We start from the raw sequence: 11,097 nt of genomic DNA on the forward strand, positions 1-11,097 counted from the left end.
ACCGTCGCAAAGATGAACTATCCATTCAATCTGATTGTTTGCTATGGGGTAATTGTGTTGTTATGCCCAAGAAAGGCAGGGAGAGATTTGTACGGGATTTACACAGTACCCATCCTAGTATTGTGATGATGAAGACCATTGCCAGGTCTCACGTTTGGTGGCCTGGCATTAACTCGGATTTGGAGTCATGTGTGCATCAGTACAACACTTGTATGCAGTTAAGCAATGCACCAGTGGAATCTCTGCTAAGTCTGTGGTCGTGGCCATCCAAGCCATGGTCAAGGATCCACATCGACTATGTGGGTCCTTTCCTGGGCAAAATATTTTTGGTGGCGGTGGATGCGTATACCAAATGGATAGAATGTGTAATCATGTCATCCAGCACATCCACAGCCACCATTGAGAGCCTTCGTACCATGTTCGTCACTCATGGTCTGCCCGACATCGTTGTGAGCGACAACGGATCGTGCTTCACGAGTTTGGAGTTTCAAGAGTTTATGAGACTCAATGGTATCAAGCACGTAAGGTCAGCACCATTCAAACCCGTGTCCAATGGTCAAGCGGAGCCTAAAATGCGTAACTCACGGTTCTTTGCAGATGCGCTTGTCACGCATATTGCTTAGTTACAGGACGAGACACCACATGCTTACCGGGGTCCCTCCTGCTGAACTGTTGATGAAGAGCGGTCCAAAGACCAGGCTCTCGCTTGTCCACCCTGATCTTAACGATCACGTCAAAAACAGACGTCACCATCATTGGTAGTATCATGATCGCACTGCCGTAACACGTGACATCTCTATTAATGATCCTGTGTGTGTGCTAAATTATGGTCAAGGCCCCAAGTGGTCACTGGCACTGTTATGGCCAAGGAGGGTAACAGGGTGCTTATTGTCAGGCTCACTAATGGGCAAACATGCAGGAGGCGCATTGATCAGCCGAAATTGCGGCACACAGACGAACCGGAACAGTTTGAAGAAGACACCATTCATATTCAGCCATCAGAAAACCCTGCTGTTGTCAATGAATCTGGACCTTCAATCCCCGACATGGACACTGCCACTCCCATTAGATTGGCTACCCAACCTCAAATCATGAATGACTCAGAGAGCTCACCCAGATCTGGAATTGAATTGAGACGATCAACTAGGGAACAGAAAGCCCCGGACCATCTCAATTTGTAAATAGGACTGATCTGATACCAAGATCTTGGGGGGGGGGGGGGGGAGGAATGATGTAATGCATGAATGCCTGAGTTTACCTGCCACTAGGGGGAGCGACCGTCGGAGGTCACTGGGCCACAGACACACACGTGCAGCCCTTGCATATAAAGAAAGCCTCCATGTTTAACCCTCACTTTGAGTGCTAATAAAGTAGAGTCAGGTCGCACCTGATTGAGTTCACGGTACTAAGCCTATTGAGTTATTGCATACGCAACAAAGTCTCATCTGAAAGACGGCACCTCTGACAGTGCAGCACTCCCTCAGTACTACACTGGGAGTGTCAGCCTGGATTCTGTGCTCAAACTGAACCCAAAGCCTTCTGACTTAGAGGCAAGAGCATTACCACTGAGCCACAACTGACACCTAATATATAATTAAAACAAATATAAGTGGGGAGAAATATAAACCATAGATTGGAATACAAACTTATCTAAATACTGGCTTTGTTTCTCTACTGCAAACCATCTTCATAAACCCCTCTCCTCTGTCTCCTCCACCCTCATCTCCAACAGCAAGTGCGAGGAGCTCATGGACTTCTTTGTCACTAACATGAGACTATCCGATCAGCTGCCTCTGCCGCTTCCTTCCCTTCACCGAGCCCACCAGGCCAAACCATGGCCCCCTCCTAATTCTCATCTATATGTTGCCCCTTGATGACATCATCTGGAAACACAGCGTCAGTTTCCACATGTACGCTGATGACACCCAGCTCTATATCACCCTCCAACTAAATATTGGGAAGACCAAAGCCATTGTCTTCGGTCCCCGCCACAAACTCTGTTCCCTAGCCACGGACTCCATCCCTCTCCCTGGCAACTGTCTGAGGCTGAACCAGACTGTTCGCAACCTTGGTGCCATATTTGACCCCGAGATGAGCTACCAACCCTATCTCTGTAATCTCCTCCAACCCTACAACTTTCTGAGATATCTGTGCTCCTTCAATTCTGGCCTCATGAACATCACCCATTTAAATCACTCTGCCATTGGTGGCTGTGCCTTCAGCTGCCTTGGCCCTAAGCTCTGGAATTCCATCCCTAAACCTCTCCGCCTTTCTAACTCTTTCTTCCTTTAAGACACTCCTTAAAACCTAACTCTTTGATCAAGCTTTTGGACATCTGCCCTAATACTTCCTTATGTGGCTCGGTGTCAAATTTTGTTTTATAATGCTCCTGTGAAGTTCTTTGGGACATTTTTCTACGTTAAAGGCGCTAAATAAATGCTTGTTGTGCAGATTCGTTTAAATAATATTCATGAACCTGCTCAATTTGGATTAGATTGAACGTGCAAGTAAAATTACTCTGCAGGTCCTCATGGTGTTTTGCGCTAACACTACCAAAAACAGATTAACACCGCTCAGTGTGGGATCTTGCTGGTGCATTTGACAAGTCACTTCAAAATTTGTTTCTGACAAAGGTGATGAGGTGCTTTACAAATAGTCTTTCTTTTTTTGTATTTTGTATTCCACTAGAACTCTGCAATAAAGGCATAGTTACCAATTGCATCGAATTGTTGTCATTCACTAAGGTGGTGTGGGGAGTGGCAAGAATTAACCAAGACAACTGGAGACCAGCTCTGCTGCACGGACCTAGTGCGCACACACATCGCTGTGTGGGCTGGCCCATGCTGCCCTCGCCTCTCCTGGGCCCCAAACTCACGCCTCTCCTGGGCCCCGATCACGTTGCACCACAGTCACTCGCCGCTCCCTTGCCCAACCTCACCGCTCCTGCTGTACCTGCCCACGCTTCAATCAGCAACCTTGGCCTTGGTGACGTCCAATGCAGTCGCCCTCTTCACAGCCGTCGCTCTCCAGCACACGCTGTACCTTGAAGTGGTATGCTCCTTTGACGGTCCCGACCTGCTGATGATCCTTGCAGGCTGGGGCCGCCGCGCCGAATGCCAGCATACAGAGGTTTCATTTAAAGGTAAGGTGTCATCATCCCTCAGCCAAATTTCCATCAGGGCCATGATGTCGATGCAATCATCAATGATAGGCTCATAGATGGGCCCATGTGGTGGCTGGTGTGCAACGGCCACACGTTAAAAAAATCCACGCACAGGCATCTTCCACCCTTCAGGATGTAGTTCGGGACCTTGAATATTAGGTCCTTCATTGAAACAGCTGCGATCTCATTCCTTTTTGGTATGGAAGCAAGTCATCCTCAATACAAGGGACCACTATGATGATGATGAGGGAATCAGAAAGGGTTCCGTTTCATCAAACCTTCGGTGTCTAGTTGCATTCTGAGGAGAAGGGAATGGTGGTGTGATTCGTCCAAACTTCCAAGTTCCAGCTATCTAACAATCTGTGTGTCGGGGGGGGGGGGGGGGGCGGCATTTTATCCCCAGTATTTTTCTCCGGGGGCTACTTGGGAGGGTGTAGCCCGCTGGAAAACCCCACCGCATCCTCACCTGTGAGCTTGAGAGAATGACAATTGGCCAGCTATTCGACCACGCGCCGAGCCTGATTCTGCTGCCAGCAGTGAGTGGATGCTGGTCAGAGTCAGGCTCAGGAGAGCCAGCTGAGGGGGTCGGGGTGGGGGGGGCTGGTGAGGGGGACGCCCCGGGGGACGGATCGGGGACCGAGTTAGCGCAAAGCCGCTGTGCGTTGGGCAGCTAGTCCGGCGACGGCGGCCCTGCCGTCGGGGGAGACTGAAGAGCGCTGCCCGGGCGCCGCGGCAGGGCCCGCCATTGCACGACTATCCGAGTGGGCAAGGGGCTGCAGCGGCCCCCGGCGGCTAAGGTCAGCAACTGCAGCTACAGAATTAAGTTCCGCAAAATGCCACTTTCATCGTACCACCAGTCAAAGCCTAAAATACTGACTGACAGCAGCAATTTCAAAGCAAATCCCAGCACGAAAGTAGCAGTAACCCAAGGGCTCTGCAGTTTCTGGTTAATAAAAGAACTTGCATTTATATAGCACCTTTCGCGACTTCCGGAAAACACTTTACAGCCAATGAAGTACTTTTAAAGTGTAGCTGCTGTGGTATTGCAGGAAAACGCAGCACCCAATTTATGCGCAGCAAGATTGCACAAACAGCAATGGAATAATGAATAGATCATCTGGGTTTTTTTGGTGCCTTTCCTGTAAGGGACTATGGAGCGTCCTCCTCCTCCGTTTTGGCTGCCCCCAAAATGTTGTCACCATCTTCCGCCTGCTCCACAATAACATGCAATCCATGATCCTGACCAACAGATCCACCACAGACCCAATCCATGTCCGGACCTGGGTCAAGCAGGGCTGCGTCATCGCACAAACGCTCCTCTTGATCTTCCTCACTGCAATGCTCCATCTCACTCTCAACAAACTCCCCGCTGGAGTGGAACTAAACTAATAGAACCAATGAGAACCTGTTCAACCTTCGCCGCCTCCAGGCTAGATCCAAGGTCATCCCATCTTCTGTCATCGAATTACAGTACGTGGACGACGCTTGTGTCTGCGCACAGAGGCCAAACTCCAAGCCGTCGTCAACATCTTCACCGAGGCGTACGAAAGCATGGGCCTTATACTAAACATCTGTAAGACAAAGGTCCTCCACCAACCTGACCCTGCCACATAGCACTGTGGTCATCAAAATCCACGGCGCGGCCTTGGACAACGTGGACCATTTTCCATACCTCGGGAGCCGACTACAGGTTGAACCTCCCTTATCTGGAACCTTCGGGACCTGGCCTGTTCCGAATGAGGGATATTTCCGGATAAGGGGAGATCACATGTTTTCAGTGCGGGTGTGTGCGTCGATTGGCTGGAACAACTGTCAGTCAGACACTCTCAGCTCACATTGGAAACCAAACTATTCCAGAGTTTTAGAGTTAGGATATTCTCAAAATCTATGGAATGGTTAGCTGATCCAAAATATTCAATAAAAAGTAGGGATCAGTATCCCTTACACAAGCTGCTGGAAGTGTATTCAACAATAACTATGATAAAGGAGCCCTAGATGGAGTCATGAGCAGATGCGATGCCGGTTTACAAAATATGCAAAAAACAAAAGCACCAATATTAAGCAAAAAAGATTCACGCCCATCTGACTTAACATTTTGTGATATTAAAAAAGTAAGTACTTTGAAAACATTTTCTGAACAATTTTTATTGGAATTTCCATCAGTGTAGTGCTGATGGGCTGTCGGGCCCCGAAGTTGTTAGCAAGCCCCGAGGTGTCGGCTCTAAAGTTGAGTACATTTATTTTACATTGATATTTTTCGAGGATTTTGTGTAAATTTATTGTGGGTCTGTATGTGTAAATGGGAAAGTTTTTTTTCATTGATATTTTTTGAGGATTATAACTGGCCGCATTGTGTGCATGTGCCACCCGGTGGCCGGGAATGGTTCCAAACAAGGGGTAGTTCTGGATAAGGGAGTTCCGGATAAGGGAGGTTAAACCTGTATCAGCAAGGACAAACATCAGTGACGAGGTCCAGCACCGCCTCCAGTGTGCCAGTGCAGCCTTCGGTCCACTGAGGAACAGTGTTTGAAGACCAGGACCTCAAATCTGGCACCAAGCTTATGGTCGACAGGGCTGTAGTGATACCCGCCCTCCTATATAGCTCAGAGATGTGGACTATGTACAGTAGACACCTCAACACGCTGGAGAAATACCACCAACACTGCCTCCGCAAGATCCTGCAAATCCACTGGGAGAATAGACAGGCCAACATCCCCAGCATCGAAACACTGACCACACTTGACCAGCTCCGTTGGGCGGGCCACATCGTCCACATGCCCAACACGAGACTCCCTAAGCAAATGCTCTACTCGGAACTCCTACACAGCAAGCGAGCCCCAGGTGGGCAGAGGAAATGTATCAAGGACACTCTCAAAGTCTCCTTAATAAAGTGGAACCGCCACCTGGGAATCCCTGGCCCAAGACCGTCCAAAATGCCCCTTGGGGAAGAGTGACCATAATATGGTAGACTCTTTATTAAGATGGAGAGTGACACAGTTATTTCAAAGACTAGGGTCCTGAACTTAAGGAAAGGTAACTTCGATGGTATGAGACGTGAATTGGCTAGAATAGACTGGCGAATGATACTTTAAAGGGTTGACGGTGGATAGGCAATGGCAAACATTTAAAGATCACATGGATGAACTTCAACAATTGTGCATCCCGGTCTGGAGTAAAAATAAAATGGGGCAGGTGTCTCAACTGTGGCTAACAAGGGAAATTAGGGATAGTGTTAAATCCAAGGAAGAGGAATATAAATTGGCCAGAAAAAGCAGCAAACCTGAGGACTGGGAGGAATTTAGAATCCAGCTGAGGAGGACAAAATATTTATTTAGGAGGGGGAAAAGAGAGGAAGCTTGCTGGGTACATAAAAACTGACTGCAAAAGCTTCTCTAGCTATGTGAAGACAAACATAGGTCTCTTGCAGTCAGAATCAGGTGAATTTATAATGGGGAACAGAGAAATGGCAGACCAATTGAACAAATACTTTGGTTGTGTCTTCACGAAAGAAGACACAAATAACCTTCTGGAAATATATGGGGACAGAGGATCTAGCGAGAAGAACTGAAGGAAATCCTTATTAGTCAGGAAATTCTGTTAGGGAAATTGATGGGATTGAAGGCCGATAAATCCCCAGGGCCTGATAGTCTGCATCTCAGAGTACTTAAGGAATGGCCCTAGAAATAGTGGATGCATTGGTGATCATTTTCCAACAGTCTATCGACTCTGGATCAGTTCCTATGGACTGGAGGGTAGCTAATGTAACACCACTTTTTAAGAAAGGAGGGAGAGGGAAAATGGGTAATTATAGACCGGTTAGCCTGACATTGGAAAAATGTTGGAATCAATTATTAAAGATGAAATAGCAGTGCATTTGGAAAGCAGTGACAGGATTGGTCCAAGTCAGCATGGATTTATGAAAGGGAAATCATGCTTGACAAATCTTCTGGAATTTTTTGAGGATGTAACTAGTAGAGTGGACAAGGGAGAACCAGTGGATGTGGTGTATTTGGACTTTCAAAAAGCTTTTGACAAGGTCCCACACAAGAGATTGTTGTGCAAAATTAAAGCACATGGTATTGTGGGTAATGTATAGACATGGATAGAAAACTGGTTGGCAGACAGGAAGCAGAGAGTCGGGATAAACGGGTCCTTTTCAGAATGGCATGCAGTGACTAGTGGGGTGCTGCAGGACTCAGTGCTGGGACCCCAGCTATTTACAACATACATCCATGATTTAGATGAAGGAATTGAGTGTAATATCTCCAAGTTTCCAGATGACACTAAGCTGGGTGGCGGTGTGAACTGTGAGGAGGATGCTAAGAGGCTGCAGGGTGACTTGGACAGGTTAGGTGAGTGGGCAGATGCATGGCTGACGCAGTATAATGCAGATAAATGTGAGGTTATCCACTTAGTGGCAAAAACGTGAAGGTAGAATATTATCTGAATGCCGGCAGATTAGGAAAAAGGGAGATGCAATGAGATCTTGGTGTCATGGTACATCAGTCATTGAAAGTTGTCATGCAGGTACAGCAGGCAGTGAAGGCGGCAAATGGTATGTTGGCCTTCATATCTAGGGGATTTGAGTATAGGAGCAGGGAGGTCTTACTGCAGTTGTACAGGGCCTTGGTGAGGCCTCACCTGGAATATTGTGTTCAGTTTTGCTCTCCAAATCTGAGGAAGGAAGTTCTTGCTATTGAGGGAGTGCAGCGAAGGTTCACCAGACTGATTCCCGGGATGGCAGGACCGACATATAAGGAAAGACTAGATCGACTGGGCCTGTATTCAATGGAGTTTAGAAGAATGAGAGGGGATCTCATAGAAACATATAAAATTCTGACAGGACTGGACAGGTTAGATGTAGGAAGAATGTTTCCGATGTTGGGGAAGTCCAGAACTAGGGGTCACAATCTAAGGATAAGGGGTAAGCCATTTAGGACCGAGATGAGAAGAAACTTCTTCACTCAGAGAGTTGTGATCCTGTGGAATTCTCTACCGCAGAGAGTTGTTAATGTCAGTTTGTTAGATATATTCAAGAGGGAGTTAGATATGACCCCTATGGCCAAAGAGATTAAGGAGTATGGAGAGAAAGCAGGAAAGGGGTACTGAAGTGAATGATCAGCCGTGATCTTATTGAATGGTGGTGCAGGCTCGAGGGGCCGAATGGCCTACTCCTGAACCTATTTTCTATGTTTCTGACAATCGCCCTCAGAATCTTACATGTTTCAATGAGATCACTTCTCATTCTTCTAAATTCCACAGAATATTGGCCCAATCTACTCAGTCTCTCCTTATAGGATAACTCTCTCAGCCCAGGGATCAATCTCGTGAACCATTGTTGCACCGCCTGTAAGGCACGTATGTTCTTTCTCAGACAAGGAGACCAAAACTGTGCACAGTACTCCAAAGCCCTGTACAATTGTAGTAAGACTTCCTTACTCTTGTGCTCCAACCCCCTTGCAATAGAGGCCAACATGCCATTTGCCTTTCTAATTACTTACTGTACCTGCATGCTAACTTCGTTTTTCCTGTACGAAGACATCTAAATCCCTCTGAACACCAACATTTAATACCCTCTGACCATTTAAAAATATTCTGTTTTTCTATTCTTCCTACTAAAGTGACTAACATGACTTTCCCCACATTATACTCCATCTGCCACCTTATTGCCCACTTCCCTTTGCAAGCTCTGTGTCCTGGATTTTGACCAACGACAATTAAGGAACAGCAATATATTTCCAAGTCAGGGTGGTGAGTGACTTGGAGAGGAGGTGATGGTGTTCCCATGCAACTGCTGCCCTTGTTCTTCCAAGTGGTAGAGATCGCTGGTTTGGAAGGTGCTGTTGAAGGCGGCTTGGCAAGTTTCTGCTGTGCATCTTGTAGATGGTACACACTGCAGCCACGGTGCGCCGGTGAAGGGAGTGAATGTTTAAGGTAGTGGATGGGGTGCCAATCAAATCGGACTGCTTTGTCCTGGATGGTGTTGAGCTTCTTAAATGTTGTTGGAATTGCACTCATCCAGGCAAGTGGAGAGTAGAATCATAGAATTGGCTGTAAAATGCTCCAAGATGTCCGGTGGTTGTGAAAGGCACTATATAAATCCAAGTCTTTCTTTAGAATGGTTACAGTACAGAAAGCACGCATTCGGCCCGTCGAGCTTGTGCCAGCTCTCTGCAAGAGCACCTCAGCTGGTCCCACACCCCTGCCCTTACCCCGTAAGCCCTGCAATATTTTTTCTTTCGGTTACTTATCCAACTCCTTTTTGAAAGCAGTAATTGAGTCTATCTCCACCACCCTTTCAGGCCGTGCATTCCAGATCATAACCACTCGTCTAAAAAAGCCTTTTCTTATGTCGCCTTTGGTTCTTTTACCAGTCACTTAAATCTGTCCTCTGGATCTTGACCCTTCCGCCAATGGGAACAGTGTCTCTCGATCTATCATGTCCAGACCCCTCATGATTTTGAACATCTCTATCAAATCTCCTCTCAACCTTCTCTGCTCTGAGAACAACCCCAGCTTCTCCAGTCTATTCACGTAACTAAGGGCCCACATCCCCAGAATCATTCTCGTAAATCTTTCCTGCACCCTCGCCAAGGCCTTCACATCCTTCCTAAAGTGCAGTGTCCAGAAGTGTGCACAATACTCCAGTTGAGGTCGAACCAGTGTTTTATACAGGAACATCATCACTTCTATGCTTTTGTACTCTATACCCCTATTCATGAAGCCCAGTATTGCGTTAGCTTTTTTAAAACTGCTTTCTGAACCTGCCCTACCACCTTCAACGATTTGTGCACCTCTACCCCTAGGTCTCTCTGTTCATGTTCACCCACTTTAGTTTATATTTCCTGTACCCTTTAGTTTATTTTTCCTCTCATTCTTTCCACCAAAACGTATCACTTCGCACTTTTCTGCGTTCAATTTCATCTGCCATGTATTCCATCACACTTTTGACTTGTGCCTTGTAGATGGGGAAAAGGTTTCAGAGAGTCAGGACGTGAATCACTCGCTGCAGAATACCCAGTCTCTGACCTGCTCTTGTAGCCACAATTCGTGTCAAGTTAAGTTTCTGGTCAATAGTGACCCCAGGATGGTGGGGGAATTTGGCGATGGTAATTCCGTTGAACGACAAGGGGAGGTGGCTAGACTCTCTCTTGTTGGAGATGTTCATTGCTTGACAACTTGTGTGGCATGAATGTTACTTGCCAAACAACCCAAGCCTGAATCTTTCAAGTCTCACTGCATGGGACACGGACTGCTTCATTATCTGAGGAGTTGCGAATGGCACTGAACCCTGCAATCTTCAGCAAACATCCCCACTTCTGACCTTATGATGGAGGGAAGGTCATTGCTGAAGCAGCTGAAGATGGTTGGGCATAGGACACTGCCCTGATGAACTCCTGCAGCAATGTCCTGGGGCTGTGATGATTGACCTCCAACAACCGCAACCATCTTCCTTTGTGTTAGGTATGACTCCAGCCAGTGGAGTTTTCCCCGATTCCCACTGACTTCAGTTTTTCTAGAGCTCCTTGATGCCACACTCTGACAAATGCTGCCTTGATGTCAAGGGCAGTCATTCTCACTTCACCTATGAAATTTAGCTCTTTTGTCCATGTTTGGACCAAGGCTGTAATGAACTCTTGAGCCGAGGAGGTCCTGACAGAACCCAAACTGGGCATCAGTGAGCAGGTTATTGGTAAGTGCCGCTTGATAGCACTGTTGACGACACCTTCCATCACTTTGCTGATGATTGAGAGCAGACTGATGGGGCGGTAATTGGCCGGATTGGATTTGTCCTTTTTGTGGACAAGACATACCTGGGCAGTTTTCCACATTGTTAGATAGATGCAAGTGTTGCAGCTGCACAGAAACAGCTTGGCTAGATGTGCGGCTAGTTCTGGAGCACAAGCCAGGGTCCGTAGTCTTTGCTGTATCCA

At 47.1% G+C, this 11,097-nt stretch overlaps 1 protein-coding gene across 1 annotated transcript in view; it reads right to left on the minus strand.

The window, feature by feature from the left end:
* Positions 1–3,906, minus strand: part of LOC139273268 (pleckstrin homology domain-containing family G member 1) — a 245,368-nt gene extending 241,462 nt beyond the window's left edge. The window contains exon 1 of the mRNA XM_070889936.1: positions 2,714–3,906. The gene's annotated coding sequence lies outside the window, so the exon portion shown is untranslated. The remainder of the gene's footprint in view (positions 1–2,713) is intronic.
* Positions 3,907–11,097: the final 7,191 nt, after the last annotated feature.

The sequence above is a fragment of the Pristiophorus japonicus genome, chromosome 9 (assembly GCF_044704955.1).
Source record: "Pristiophorus japonicus isolate sPriJap1 chromosome 9, sPriJap1.hap1, whole genome shotgun sequence".
NCBI lineage: Eukaryota > Metazoa > Chordata > Chondrichthyes > Pristiophoridae > Pristiophorus > Pristiophorus japonicus.